This window comes from Lacerta agilis, chromosome 10 (genome assembly GCF_009819535.1).
Source record: "Lacerta agilis isolate rLacAgi1 chromosome 10, rLacAgi1.pri, whole genome shotgun sequence".
Lineage (NCBI taxonomy): Eukaryota > Metazoa > Chordata > Lepidosauria > Squamata > Lacertidae > Lacerta > Lacerta agilis.
Genome location: NC_046321.1, coordinates 6,247,724 through 6,262,506, shown reverse-complemented (window position 1 = coordinate 6,262,506; position 14,783 = coordinate 6,247,724). Strand labels below are relative to the sequence as shown.

General features: G+C 45.7%; 1 protein-coding gene across 1 annotated transcript in view; it reads right to left on the bottom strand.

The window, feature by feature from the left end:
• PLXNA4 (plexin A4) overlaps positions 1 to 14,783 on the bottom strand; it is a 535,577-nt gene that overhangs the window by 249,265 nt on the left and 271,529 nt on the right.

The window sequence follows — 14,783 nt, the reverse complement described above, 5'->3', positions numbered from 1 at the left end:
TGAATAGAGACTCCCACTATTGAAACTTATATTGGCCAGAGTTTCTGGTGTGTTTTTTTCTCCGTGTCCAGTTCTGGGCACCACAGTTCAAGGAGGATATTCACAAGCTGGAATGTGTGCAAAGGAGGGCATCCTGGATGATAAAGGGTCTGGAAACCAAGCCTTATGAGGAATGGTTGAGGGAGTTTGGTATATTTAGCATGGAGAAGAGGAGACTGAGAGGAGATAGCCCATCTACAGATATCAAAAGGGCTCACATGGAAGGTGGAACAAGCTTGTTTTCTCCTGCTCCAGAGGATAGGACCCAAACAAGTGGATTCAAATTACAAGAAAGGAGATTCCTACTAAATATTAGGAAGAACTTATTGATGTGAAGAGCTGTTCAATAGTGGAATGGGTAACCTTGGAAGGTGGTAGACTCTCCTTCATTGCAGGTTATTAGAGAGAGCGTTTGGGTGGCCATCTGTCAGGGATTCCTGTACTGCAGGGGGTTGGACTAGATGAACCTTGGGATCCCTTCCAACTCTACTATTCTATGGTTCTATATATTCTATTGATGTTGGGCTAGCAAGACCCCATGGCCTTCAAAGCTCTTGAATCAGGGTTTGGGGAGTTTCCAATCTGGTGCTATTCCTTGCAAACACACCAGGTGCCCCTTCTTGGTGGACTAGCCCTCTTCTCACTATGTCAAGCTTGCTTCAGACAGCTCCTTCTGAGCCTAGGTCCTGGACACATGCCCTCAAAGGAAGAGAGTAATGCAAACCCCCACCCCACGGTTGGTTGGTTCAATATCTTATCTGTGCAGATAACATTCCTTCAGGGATGTGGATCCTAGGCCTTGAGGAAGGCAGCAAGGAGACTCACAGGCCCTGATTTTTCACTTGCTATTCCAGCTGCCAGGGCAGCCCACCTCAGCACCCTTCTTCCTGCCTCCCCCTATTCCAGCTTATTTTCTTCCTTACCCCCTGGAAATCAGAAGCATACATCGGGGGCAACATGCAGTGATGCCTGCACTGCCTCATTGCTTCTGGCTCTGCCAGGAAAGGGCATGGCTAGACGCCCTCCCACTGTAGAACCTGTGCAAAGTATTCTACAATTGTTTAACAACATACCTGTATCTCTGCATCAAGACTGCTTCTATTCCTCCTCCTCCCTCACCCCGTCCTAAAAGGTGTCATCATTTGATGGTGAGGGGAGAAATTTGGATTCAGTGTTTTTGCAAGGGCAGAGATTTGTACCAAAACGCTCACTATAATCAAAACATGATAGCAGGGCTGTGTTACGCATTTGCAGAGAAATTATCCAGAAAAGGTGGCTGTCTAAACTAGACGACGTTCAATGAGGAGCTGTCCAGAGTGTTGGGTGCTGAAAGTAATGGCCAGCAAAATTGCTCTCCTCTTAAGCTACTGGCAATGGGAAAGCGCAATCCAACACTATGGTGTGTGTGCTCTTGGAATTCCTCTCCCATCTCTAGCAAGCCTGAAGGGGGGGAAAGCACCAGAGAAATAAAATTCATATACGTTCCAATATACTAGTTGGTACCACATGCAATAAGAAAGCATGTATACAGGAAGCGAAAGCTGTGATTTCATTTTTACATAGCAGGCGCAACATTTATTCTCACCACCCGCAATGTGATAAGTGCCATATATTTATATATATAGGAAATCATCCCTGCAGAAATCTGGCGTCTTCGCACTTGTGCTTAAAAGGACAGATTTATGGTTTGCGTTTGCAAAGCTGTGGGTGGGTATCGACGTCGGAGTGAGCGAGGAGACGATGGGACTCTGACAGGAACCAAACACGCCAACTGAGGATGTCATTCAAGGCCTCCCACATATAATCTGCCAGTGCTTCTTGTGTGTTCCCCGGGCTACTGCCAACTGAACTGTGCCTGTTTTGGAAAACTGTGGCGAACGTGTTTTAGCTGTACAGCAAATAGTATAAATACAAAATGGGAGGCAATCGGCTGCCACTACTAATAAGGTATATACTATGCAGAGCTAGAGAGACTGAGGCTTTGACCAGGGAAATCTCTGGCACAGATCCCTATGCAGCCGGTAAGGACTGCTCCATGTGTTCTACAGCAACACATCCAGGTTGGCCAGCCAATATGTATTGTACCTAAGCAGTGGGATGGAGACAGTTCCAGCTCTCTGATATGTGTCTTTCTAGCTCTTAGTCAAGTAGTAAGTTGATCGGTCTGGTTGTGGAACTCAGTAGCACAAGGGGAGCAAGATACACCAGCCTGAGCTTGGAGAAAGGGTAGGATAACGACACAAATATTCACCAAATTTAAAACCATGGAGAAACCTGGTCTGAACAAAGACATTGGATTCTTATCTCACTATACATGACAAAGCTATCTTTAGCCATCTCACCCCTTGCCTTTCCCTGTAAGACCTAATTGCAGTCTACATGTTTTCCCCACCTATCAGCTGATCACCCATTCCCACCACCCTTCTGAGTAATACCCCTCCCCACTCCCTCACTATATTTTAGGGTCTGGTGACTTCCGTTTCAGTGTATCTGAAGAAGTGTGCATGCACACGAAAGCTCATACCAAGAACAAACTTAGTTGGTCTCTAAGGTGCTACTGGAAGGAATTTTTTATTTTATTTTGTTTTGACATAAATATTATAAAAGACAAGGAGGAGAGGACATAATAAGTGATATGTAGCACAGATGATGGAGCAAACACATTTTCCATTACTCCAGAGGGTAGGACCTGATCCAATTGATTCAAATTAAAAGAAAATTGATTCAAACTAAGCAGTAGGAAGAACTTTCTGATGGTATGAGCTGATGTTTTTCAGCAAAGGCTGAGCAGTCACTTATAAGGGATGCTCCAGTAATGGACTTGCTGTCTAGATGCACATTGAAGACCCTTCTAGCTCTGTTTCATTACTCTATGTAATGTTGAACCGAACAAAAATGCTTTGACAAAACTAACAACAAAAAATGAGTTGGGAGGATAGTGTCTCCATACATTGATACCATTTTTCCTTAGCTTACCCCTAACTAACATTTGATCTGGCCCCAATATGCTTACTGTAGGTTGTGTATCAGAAGATCTGCATAAAATGCCTCTGTTCGGGCCACCCCCAAGGGAGCCCCCATCCTCCCCCCTGAGCTATTTCTGCATGCTACCCATGGCTCGTGACCACAAGGCCATGGCATGCTGTTGCGCTCCCATGTCATTGATAAAAATACTCCCCTTCATGGTGCTAAAGTGTTTGAGAGATGCCCTCAGCACAAGTATGGCTCTGCCTCGGTAGTTTTATAGTTATTGGCTATTGTTCCAGCTTCCTCAATGAAATCCAACATTAAAATGGCTTTCTATATTCCTTGAGTGCATTCATTCCATCACCTCCTGGCAGCAAAATTGGCCTTTCAGCTGTATATACTGCCTCGTGAAAGGCACTTCATAAACTCATATTTGGAGGGGGGGGGAATCCCTCCTGAAAACACACCTTTCCCATGGAATCCTTGCCACTATTCCCTCTTGTACTTTGCTAATGTGGTGTGTTGGTGCAGGGGTCAGCAAACTTTTTCAGCAGGAGGCTGGTCCACTGTCCCTCAGAACTTGTGGGGGGGCGGACAATTTTTTTTTGGGGGGGGGGGTATGAACAAAGTTCTATGCCCCACAAATAACCCAGAGATGCATTTTAAATAAAAGGACACATTGTACCCATGTAAAAACACACTGATTCCCGGACCGTCCATGGGCTGGATTTAGAAGGCAATTGTGCCGACTCCAGCTCCCGGGCCTTAGTTTGCCTACCCATGAGTTAGAGTGTTGCTGTATGACCCAGTAGACCAGGGTCAAAATCCACACTCAGACTTGAAGCTCACTAGGTGACCTTGGGCACAGTCAACATCTCTCAGCCTAGCCTACCTCACAGCGTTGTTGTGAACGAAAACCACATACACTTCCTTGGAGGAAAATACAGTATATAGATGTAACAAACAAAATAATAACTAACAGAGAGATGGCAGTAATGGTAGCAGCAGTTTTTTTAATGACCCAGTTATTGCAATTCTTCTGGTGCAGACATTTATCTCACTGTTTTTCTTACCATTGGAATTACTATGCATTTGGGGGGGGGGGTGGATATTTGCAGCTGCGTACCCAAGTTCTTCCACAAAGAGGCTGTAGGAGAGAGAGAAGTGCCTAGATGTAGGAACTCCTGTGCAAGATGGGAGTTTAGGATCCTTTAACAAATGTGCGTTCAGATGCACATCCAAATATGAGCTCATTGAGTTATTGCATAACAAAGGCTGATCGCCGAAGAATTGATGCTTTAGAATTAGGGTACTGGAGGAGACTCTTGAGAGTCCCATGGACTGCAAGAAGATCAAACCTATCCATTCTGAAGGAAATCAGCCCCGAGTGCTCACTGGATTGACAGATCCTGAAGCTGAGGCTCCAATACTTTGGCCACCTCATGAGAAGAGAAGACTCTCTGGAAAAGACCCTGATGTTGGGAAAGATGGAGGGCACAAGGAGAAGGGGATGACAGAGGATGAGATGGTTGGACAGTGTTCTCAAAGCTACCAACGTGAGTCTGACCAAACTGCGGGAGGCAGCGGAAGACAGGAGTGCCTGGCGTGCTCTGGTCCATGGGGTCACGAAGAGTCGGACACGACTGAACGACTGAACAACAACAACATTGCATTTATACCCCAGCTTTTTCTCTAAGGAGCTCAAGGTGGCCGTACATGGTTCTCCCTCTCCTCATTTAATCCTCACAACAACCCTGTGAGGCAGGTTAGGCTGAGAGGCAGTGACTGTCCCCCAAGGCCACCCAGTGAGCTTCATGTGATCACTCTGACCAATATACCACTCCAGCTCCTTCCATTTTAACCATGATTCCTTAAAAAAAAAAAGGCAAAGGAATCCTAGGCATTCCATGGAAATGCCACAGACAGCCCAGAGCATTGGGGGGGGGGGGAGAAAACAGTGGCACAAAAAAGTGATTATGTTTCATGCTTATCCTAACGCTACTTATTGTTGCAAAGGTTTCCGAAATGCTGCAGAAGAAGGGCTTCGACAAATCAAGCAAGAAGGTAAGCACTTTCATTTATCTATTTTTAATAAATGAGAACGTCACCAAACTGCTTCCTTCCCTTGCTTGTAAGTTAATGGAAATCTACACAAAGTGAGTCTAGAAACATCCCCTCCTGGGCTACGGATCACAAGGGCAGGGCGATGGTAGCCTGATCTCATTAATGTATATTTAGAGGCACCAAAGTGCTCTCAGATGCACACAATTAGCTTCGCCCACTAATTAGATGAAGAGGGGAGCTCCGTCTGAGGGTATATGGTAAATGTGTATTGACTGGAAAATGGGGTCTCTCTTTACAGGCAAGGAGGCCTGGATACGATGTAAGGTTAAACAATTTGTAATTGACGGGAAACTATTATTACTATTGTTCTTGTTATTAAAATTATTTCTGGTATTCGTGACAAGGGTAGTCAGTGACTTCCATGGGAAATGAGGAGTGGGGGGTGACTTTTACCCGAGCACATAAGTAGAAGGCCATTACCTCCTCCCCCTTGGCTGGTGAATGAGAAATCAGCTGTTCCGGGACTCCTGATGGTTGTGTTAAAGCCATGCCAGCATATCCATTAGAGCAAGGGGAGTCCATGCAGGTCCCAAAGCCTCGCTGAGCTATGCCTCCCTCCCTCTTAATCCTACATATATGGGATGCAAAGCCAGACATGCCTCTTGGGTGCCTCGTCTGCTGACAGAAAGGTTAAGAACCATGGCTTTGCTTGGGCTCTGCTCTGTATCGGTAGTAACCTCTTGCCTTGTGTAGACCCAGTGACAGGAACAACAGGGCTTTATCCCTCCCATCACACGCAAAAAAAAGAGAGAGCCAATGTGGTGTAGTGGTTAAGAGCGGTAGACTCGTAATCTGGGGAACCGGGTTCGCGTCCCCCCTCCTCCCCATGCAGCTGCTGGGTGACCTTGGGCTAGTCACACTTCTCTGAAGTCTCTCAGCCCCACTCACCTCACAGAGTGTTTGTTGTGGGGGAGGAAGCGAAAGGAGAATGTTAGCCGCTTTGAGACTCCCTAGGGTAGTGATAAAGCGGGATATCAAATCCAAACTCTTCTTCTTCTTCTTCTTCTTCTTCTTCAAAAGACCTTTGCAAATGCATCCAGGAAGTTCTGACAGCCAGCCACCAGCACCCAAAACTTGTCTCAGCTTATGCAGGAGGAAGAAGCTGAGGGTCTATCAATGTTTCTCAAACTTGGGTCCCCAGCTGTTGTTGGGCTGCAACTCCCCCCATAGAATCATTGAATTTTAGAGTTGGAAGGAACCCCAAGGGTCATCTAGTCCAACCCCCCTGCAATGCAGGGATCTCAGCTCAAGCATCCATGACAGATGGCCATTCAACCTCTGCTTAAAAACCTCATAGGAAGAAGAGTCCACAACCTCCCAAGGGAGACCATTCCACTGTCGAATAATTCTTACTGTCAGAAAGTTTTTTCCCTGTATGTTTAGTCAGAATCTCATTTCTTTTAACTGTATCCATTGGTTCGAGTCCTACCCTCCAGAGCAGGAGAAAACAAGCTTATTCCCTTTTCCATGTGACAACCCTTGAAATATTTGAAGACGGCTATCATATCTCTTCTCAGTCTCCCCTTTTTCCAGGCTAAATGTACCCAGCTCCTTCGAGCGCTCCTAGTAAGGCTTGGTTTCCAGGGTTTGAAAGTCCCTGTAGCTTCAGATTCTGAACTTTTGCATGTTAAGTATGGTGGATTTTGGAAAATATATGGTTTTCATGAGCTAAAAGAAGTTTCTCAACTCTTTGGTGTTACTTTCTTCCTTTCTTTTATGTGTGTATTTCAAACACCTACCAGCTGATTCAATCTGATGCAGGGGATGGAAGAATCCGAGTCAAGTAAGAACCAAGAAAAGTCAGAGGCTACATTGTGCAAAGGCCTTACCAACCAGTACATTGCAGGAAGAATAAATTTACCAAGGTGTTTGCTGAGACCAAGCACAAAAGAACTTTTGCAAGCACTTTTTAGGCATGTGGTCCAGAGAGCACTACTTTGTTAAGGAATTCAGGCAAACACAATCACAGTGCTACCACTAACAATTTGAGTACTGAATCTAGGCAATTTGGAAGGCTGCCATCCCAGACACTGTCATCACATGTTCAAGACACTTCTCTGCAAAAGCTGAGCTAGTTTTGCAATGCAGATCTCCAAATCCTTGTTTCACATCACAGGTATTTTACCTGAAAATGGCATCTGGTTGGCCACTATGAGAACAGGATACCAGACCAGATGGGCCACTGGTCTGATCCAGAACACACGTGTTCTGTGTAATTCCGCTCCGGCTTTCACATCCAGTAGCCATCCCCCCGCTACCCCCGATCTCAGGATAAAATCCTCCAATCTGCCACCTATTTGGGATGTTTATCCCGAACAGCAAATAATCAGTTTTTGCATTTGAAGTGGGAAACCACATAAACTTGTACCACCCCTATTCAATTTGTATAGGACTAGCTTGGAGGCTTACCACTACACACATAATACCTATCTCAAACAAGTATAGTGCAGAATTTGCAAAAACAGCAACACACACACACACACTATCCAGATTTTAGAACTGGGTTAACATCTCAGGAACTACACTGCAGCTTGAGGTCTCAGTAGCTGCAGAGCAATTAATCAGAGATCCAATCTTTGGTTTGTGTGTTCCAATGGAGCAAACAGGGAAACAGCTTTGGCCTGTAACCCTCCCATAACTTTAAGCCTTCATCAATTACCCACACAAGGGAAATGCTTCCTTTTGAACTTCTTTGATTTCCATTCTGTTTTGTGGATTTTGGTTTTCTAAAAGGCAGCAGATATTCACTTTGGAGGGCAGGAGAAGAAGCTACTTTATCTGCTCAGACGTCAGGCACATATCGACGTGTTCTACAAAGGGCTTGCTCAGATGCCCAGAAGAGTCAATATTTGGTAGAGAGCAAGCATTAAATTTTCAAGCATCCTCTGAGTCAAGGTGACTTTCACTGTTTTCTTCTCAACACCCCCCTCCTAACTCCTCTTGCCACACACAACCCCTCCCTGTCAACTGGATTGACAGCAGAAAGCTGTGCTCCACTACTTTGTAGTGCCATCAAAGGTCTGGGAGATACCAGCAGGCCATGCAGTGCAGAAGCCTTCTCACCAAGAGGAAGTGACAATCTTTGAGCCCAAACCAACACCCCAGGAGAACATAAATTTAACAGGGCGCAATATGGATCATGCCATGGCACAGTCTCGAGACTGGAAATACATATCCGGGAAAAGGAAGCATAACTCTAAAGGGCAAAAGTAAGAGGACCAAGCCATGAAATGAGGTGGCCACCAGAGGTTCTCCTTAGGCAAGACACACAAGGCATATAAAGGGAAGTATAAACCTTTATTGAAGAGCTAATATTGATTACTGGTTTTCAGCAAAATCGGAATGGAGGTGCTTTTTGTGCTATAAACGTCAAGAGTTCTTCACACAATTGGAAGCTGAAAAGGCCTAATCAAAAAGGATGCAAGCACTTCTCGTATGTAACATTGGCTGAACTCAGGTGTTCCAAAGAGAATTTGAAGTAGCTGAGCATTTTGAAAATGGAAAGAGCAAAGATTCTCATCTCACTCCCCCCAAAACCTGCTGGATCAGCCTGAAAGGTCTATCTAATATGGCACCAAGCTCCACACCACATGCAACCCAAGCCAACAAGAAGGACTTGAAGACATGAGTCCACTCTGTTTCTCCATCAGTTGACATTCATTGGCCCAAACAATATGATCCCAGAGATTGCATTGGCACATGGGGCTGGTACTAAACAGCTCCCCACCACTAGCTTGGAAGCGTTAAGGTGAACACTTTTATGTAGAACAATTGTGTTTATTAAACCACATCAACTAGGTATTGTAGAAAAGTACAGGCCTGAAACACCCCCTCTGGTGAGCTCTCCCAGGATTGGGTTGTGAGCTATTTCACCCAAAGTTGGAAAACTACTTATTTCTCAACCCAACTTTGAAAACCAGTTCTTCCTTGCAATCCCCTATGATCCCATGAACATTGGGAAGATTTCTGCTGGATCGAGACAAAGGTCATCTATCTAGTCCAGCATCCTGTTCTCATAGGCCAGTCAGATGCCTATGGAAAAACTCACAAGCTGGATTTGAGTGTAACAGTGTTTTCCCCACTTGTGATACCTAGAAACTGGTATTCAGAGGCATGCTGCCTTTGATAAGGGACAACATAGCCATTATGACTCATATCCCTTGAAAGATTCTTCCTCAATAAATCTGTCTGGATTTTGGAGTTCTGTAGTACCCAACATTGTTTCTGTAGTAGAACTAAAGAATTAGGCATCCTTCGCTGTCCTGTTTTCATTTTTGGATCTTGTGCAGAGCACAGCACACCTGTCGTTCACCTGTGTCTTTCCCCATCACCACTTCATTGACGGTAAAACTCTGCACTTGCCCACTTCAGAATTGACTCTCTTGCAGTGCTGTCATCTCAGAAGTAACTCTCAAGCCTAACAAGGCTTATCCCTAAATACAGGCCTAGAGAGGCACAACACTGTCTTGGCTACCCGCATCCTAGTCACATGCAGACTTGACTTCTGCAATGCACTTTATGGGGTGCTCTCAAGCCTGCTTCCAGATCAGCTCTCGCACACTACTCCGGCCAATGTTTGCCTACGTAGCAGCTAGGTGTGGAGGGTGGCTTTAAGTTGTGTCTCTTGCAACCTGGCTGATTCTTTTGGGATGTCAAAGAGGATATATAAAAGGATGTCATATAGAGGATATAAATATATATCCTCTTTTATAATATATAAAAGGATATCATATAGAGGAGGGTGAAAGGTTGTTTTCTGCTGCTCCAGAGAAGCGGACACGGGGCAATGGATTCAAACTACAAGGAAGAAGATTCCACCTAAACATTAGGAAGAACTTCCTGACAGTGAGAGCTGTTGGACAGTGGAATTTGCTGCCAAGGAGTGTGGTGGAGTCTCCTTCTTTGGAGGTCTTTAAGTGGAGGCTTGACAGCCATCTGTCAGGAATGCTTTGAGGGTGTTTCCTGCTTGGCAGGGGGTTGGACTGGATGGCCCTTGTGGTCTCTTCCAACTCTATGATTCTATTACACTTAAGCAGCTGGCTGTGATGGCCTGGGAGTCAGACTCTGATGCTGAACCTGAGGGATCCCAGCCTGCACAGGATTCCCCGCCTCCAGAACCAGCTGAGCCGGGGCCAGGGCTTGAGCCTGAAGGATCCCCACCTGTGCTGGATCCCCAGGTGCAGGCATCAGCAGAGTCTGCTCTGGCTCCTGATGGGAGGGAGGACCCATTGCCTGCAGGTGCTCCACTCCCAGCCTCTTCAGAGGAAGCTGAGGCATCCCCTGGGTCCAGTAACCCACCAGCCTCTCCTGAGCTACAGAGGCTCAGGGCAGAGAGGCAAAGGGAGTTAAGTGTCTGCAGGAGGAGTGCTCGCCTCCAGGCCCGGAGGAGAGGCCAGTCTCCGGAGGATCGGGACCGCCCTAAGCATAGGGCCAGATAAAAGCCAGCCAGACCCAGCCCAAGTTGCGTGAGCAACTTAGTTGCAAGCGTGTGCTCAACTTGCAACCTTGTGCCTGAACCTGCCTTGGACCTTGACCTGCTCCCTGCCTCGCTCCCCGCCGGACTGACCTCCTTTGGAACCCTAGACCCAGGACTGGACTTGGACCTCGCTTCATGGACAAACCCTTGGGCCCAGCACACTGGCTAAGGCCATTGCCTTGCAAAGAATGCTGGCTGGCTGGTTCAGAAACCCTCACTGGATACAGGGCCACAAGAATTAGAAGGGACTAAGGACTTTAGCCAAACCTACAAGAGTATATTCCTCTGCCCAGGTATATGAATCTCAGTGACATCTCTTGCCCACTCTCCTGCATTTGAGCATGGCCATAAACAAGTAACGAGTGAGCTGCCCATTTCCCAACCTGTCCATGTGTGCCGAAGTCTGATCACACAGCAATTATGGCGCTCCCTCACTGCTCTGCTTCAGTGACCTGCCTTGACCTGTGCGGATGTGGGGAAATAAGCCATCAAGAGAAGCCCCGGAATGACGGGACATGACATCTCCCATCCACCCTCCAAATACAATTCTAATTCTATTATCTCAATCACTCCATTATCCAAATAGCACCTCGTCAGTTTCCAGGCCCATTTTCGGACGCATTAGGGTAATGGAAATGTGTGCGGTTGAGTAGCAGATGAGGCTGCCGCCGACATCCAGACAGCCCCCTGTCCCTCTGGACACTCGGCTGGGTGGACCAAAGGCTGATGGCTATATATCTGTAGCCCAATCCATTTACAGCGGCCAATGGATGCATTATGACTACAGGACTCAGATAAAACGATACGAGGTCTTACGTAAGCAGAGACTCTGTGCAATCTGTTTTAAAATACCAGGGACTTCCAGCTTTTGTTTCAAATAATTACATGAAAACCAGATCGTGTTGCTTTCTTCTCCCTCTCTCGTTTTTATTCATGTCCCATCAACAAATATACAGCTCCTTCTTACACTGAACTCTGAAGCGAGTTTTCTTTTTCTTTATCCCCCTAGTCAAAAGATGCTACACTTTGCCTTCATTCCATGACTTCTCCTTTGCTTTTGACACTTTCATGAACATTCTGTGATGTCATTGCATCTCAGCCAATGGCTGGTGGGTTTCACAATGGGAAAAAATCTTTCCAGTTCAGTCTCTTAGCTGCTAGGCTAAGGCGAGCTTTCAACCTCATGATGACACTGGGGCTCAGTTCCTGGGTTGTGCAGATCACATCTGAGGAACATCTCTCAAAGGGAGCTGCAGAGAGTGTTAGGATACATATATTTTTTGAGCCAACTTTCTAAATACCAAAACACATTTTAGGAGTGGTGTAGAACCTTTGGAAGGAAGTATACACAGTGGTTAAAGAGGAAAGATCACACACACACACACACACACACACACACACGTATTTAATTAATGAGCTTCTAGGAAACAATGGAATATGAACTCAAGCACATAAACTCATTATCTGCCATGCAGTAGAACTGTAGCACGGCACTGTGTGGAAGGTCTACACAGAAGTAGGAAATAGTATGTGCACGCAGAACTGAGCACCTTATTTGGACCAGGAAGAAATGACCCAAAATGAGAATACAGAAAATACCTAGCTGATAAATTCTGTGAATCTGATTAAAACTCCTGCCTTTCAACAAAACTCCTCAGAGCTTTTACCTAAGAAGCAACCTTCACATTTGTACTGGATTTTCCACTGAGTGGAATTTCAGAGGCAGTGCTAGTGTTTTTAGGTGGGGAGAATGGGGGGGGGTGCACATCAGATTATTCTCCAGCAAACTGGGACCCCCTTGGCTGGTGTTGAGTCAGATTGAGTATGACTGACTGCTGTTTCCAATCAATTACACCACCTCCCCCTCCATCACAAGCGGTTTTCTCTGCTAATTATATGAGTTTATTATTCCTAAAGCCCAGGTTGAACTCCAAATTCCAGGGGTCAAATGGGGTCAGGCAAGCAATCAGTTCCACATTTTCCTAAGCGAGAAAGCCCCGAGCAATCAGTCACTGCCAAGCAGTTCATAATGACCAGCCTAGAAGTTAATGGCCTGAATCAAAAAAAAAAAAAAAACCTTTAAGAAAAGAAAAAAGTGCCATGTATGTTGTGGTGGTGGTGGTAAGGAAGAGGACAAAGGAAATGGCCATTGTACCTTCATTGGAATATCCTATGACAGAGCCTTTAGAAACGGATGCGATCGAGGTCCCATCTCTGCAGAAGGCATAAAGCTCTGAATTAATCCCTGGAATTCTTTCTTGTCCCCCAGACTCCTTTCTTTTTCTTTGATCAAAATTGTTCCTCTGATCAAAGGAAACCATTTTGTTTGGGGGAGGGGGGAACAGATGAATAAAGCCCTATCTGATGATTCAAAATACACAGCCACTGGAGACTGGGTCTGCTCTCAACTTGCCCTGTTTCCATGATACTCCATGATTGCCACCTGCCATCACTGTCTGTGCATTGAAGGCTTGGCTGCAGAAGGGAAGTCTGTCAATATGCATAGGCTGGAAACCTGAGCACTGTTGCCATCTTCTCAAATGTGCATGAAGTGTTGGAGGAAGGTCTATGTGGGATGTGGGATGTGGGGGGTCAGTGCATGATGGGCACATATAACCCCACTCTCCTACCTCACATGATTATTATTGAATGTTTGAATGCTCAAGTGTGTTTTGTGAATATCCTCACTGGATCAGACAAGGTCCATCTATACTGACTTTCTCAACAGCACCCAGTTGGATATTTGTTAGCTAGTTATGGTCAAATACAAGGTTAGCCCTACTCAGAGCAGAACTGTTGACATTAATGGGCATTAATTTCAGTGGCTCTACTACAGAATCGTAGAATCATAGAACTGTATAGTTGGAAAGGACCCCAAAGGTCCTCTAGTCTCCCCTGCAATGCAGGAATCTCAACAAAAGCATCCGTGACAGATGGCCACCCAACCTCTGATTTAAAATCTCCAATGACGTAGAGTCCACCACTTCCTGAGGGAGTCGATTCCACTGTCCAACAGCTTTTACTGTTGGAAAGTTCTTCCTGGTGCTTAATTGGAATCTCCTTGTGTTCCATGGGTTCAAGTCCTACGTTTCGGAAAAGGAGAAAACAAGCTTGCTCTGTCCTCCATGTGACAGCCCTTTAGATATTTGAAGGTGGCCCTCATATCTCCTCTCACTCTCCTCTTTTTCAGGCTAAACATACCCAGCTCCTTCAACTGTACCTCATAAGGCTTAGTTTCTAAACCCTTGATCATCTTGGTTGCTCTCCTCTGCACACGTTCCAGCTTGCCATTATCCTTCTTAAATTGTGGTGCCCAGAACTGGACACAGTATTCCACATGTGGTCTGACCAAGTTCTACTATGAGTAGAATTTACTTGAACGTAAGCTGTAATCTCTTCTCCATTGACATGCTCAAGGCAGCTAACACAATTCCTCCATCAATGCTATAGAAGTGAAGAAAGTTGCATTTCCCATTAAAAGAAAGGATGTGGATAACACCACCAAACTTTCTGAAGAATTATAAAAGCATGACAGATCCCTTGTCTTCTAGGGAATCTGGCCGCTATCCTCAATACTTTCTCTTGCATTTTTTTTTTTTTTTTACATTCAGGGAAGGGGTTACCTTTATGGTATATATGTCTACTTTTCCTTTGCTCCATTTCATTTCCCTTGAGCATTGGCTCAAAAAATTCATTTTCAGCACGTACCAGAGCTCTTCTGAAGCCACGCAGAGCCTTAGATGGGAAAAGACCCCCCGCCCTCACTGCTCCCCTCCGCGAGGTGCTTAGATTAGATTTGCACTTCCCCAGCTGATTGTTGGTATTGGTTGCTGCCAGAATTGGACAGAGTAATAGCAAATCTGGAGGGGGGGAAATCGGTTAACAAACCAGTGCTTGGAAATGACCTGGAAAATGGGAGGTCTCCAGGAGAAGGGGGTCTGGCTGTCAGTGGAATTAGAGGAGACAGCTGTTTAACCAAGTCTGGGATTACTGAGCTTCCAGGATTCATATGTAATCATCGGCTTCTTAAATTTCCTTTCTGCAGGGCTCCCTCTCCTTCCCCACCCACCCTTGCCAGATCCGGGATGGAGGGATGAAGATTTTCCTGATTTGTTACTAATTTCCTCAACAATGAAAAAAAAAAGGGGGGGTGGGGTGGATTCTTGAACTGTCCTTG